The 822-nt window shown below is 43.2% G+C and overlaps 1 long non-coding RNA gene across 1 annotated transcript; it reads right to left on the bottom strand.

The window, feature by feature from the left end:
- On the bottom strand, window positions 1-405 carry LOC117756638. Its single transcript, XR_004612825.1, has 2 exons — window positions 207-405; window positions 1-151 (listed from the first exon to the last, which is right to left on the bottom strand). It is a non-coding gene; the product is annotated as an uncharacterized LOC117756638 (long non-coding RNA).
- Between the last annotated feature and the right edge of the window lie 417 nt (window positions 406-822).

The raw sequence follows: 822 nt of genomic DNA, 5'->3' as shown, positions 1-822 counted from the left end.
TTTCTTTTTTTTTTAATCGGGGGCCATTCATTGGTCCGGCCTCTTCGCTGCTCTGTTCTCCCTCGCTCATAAATTCAGGGTTTGTACACGGTCTGTGCTGTATGTTTGTACGTGCTGCCAAAGAAAGACACATGCAGGCCCCACACACACACTCACACACTCACACACACACACACACTCACACACTCACACACACACACACACACACACACTCACTCACTCACGTGTATATATATAAACACACATAAATAATCTAATAGGAGTAATCTAATAGGAATGACAAGACGACGTGTATAACTGGATCTCTCACACACACATGCACAGACTGAGGAATTTGAGGCCTGTACAATCAACCGTTTTTAATGTGTATAAATGTACGTGCAGAAGAAGGAGGCCGACAGACAGAGGTGTCAAACACACACACACGTATGTCACATATGATTTGTTAATGCTTCTCTCAGCGTGTCGGCGATGCCAGATGGACTGTGTTGTTGTCGGGGAGGCTGTTCTTTTCTTCATCTTTTTTTTGTTTTTTTTGTTCCTGTTTTTAGACTTAATACATTGTGCATGTTTTAACCTTACTGTGGCTGGCGCACTCTGCATGTAGGTCTCTCGAAGCTGCCAACTGTACAGCAGACCATATGTATTCCAATAAAAATAAAAAACCAACCTGTTTGTAACACGCCTCCGTGTCGGAACCTGTGTCGGTGAAGCTGTGTCTTTTTATACATTTTGCAGAACAAGCTCAGCAAGTTTTTTTATATTGAGGTGTGTGTGTGTGTGTGTGTGTGTGTGTGTGTGTGTGTGTGTGTGTGTGTGTGT

Source organism: Hippoglossus hippoglossus, chromosome 22, assembly GCF_009819705.1.
Source record: "Hippoglossus hippoglossus isolate fHipHip1 chromosome 22, fHipHip1.pri, whole genome shotgun sequence".
In the NCBI taxonomy this organism is placed as follows: domain Eukaryota; kingdom Metazoa; phylum Chordata; class Actinopteri; order Pleuronectiformes; family Pleuronectidae; genus Hippoglossus; species Hippoglossus hippoglossus.
This window is presented reverse-complemented; position numbering and strand designations above follow the sequence as displayed.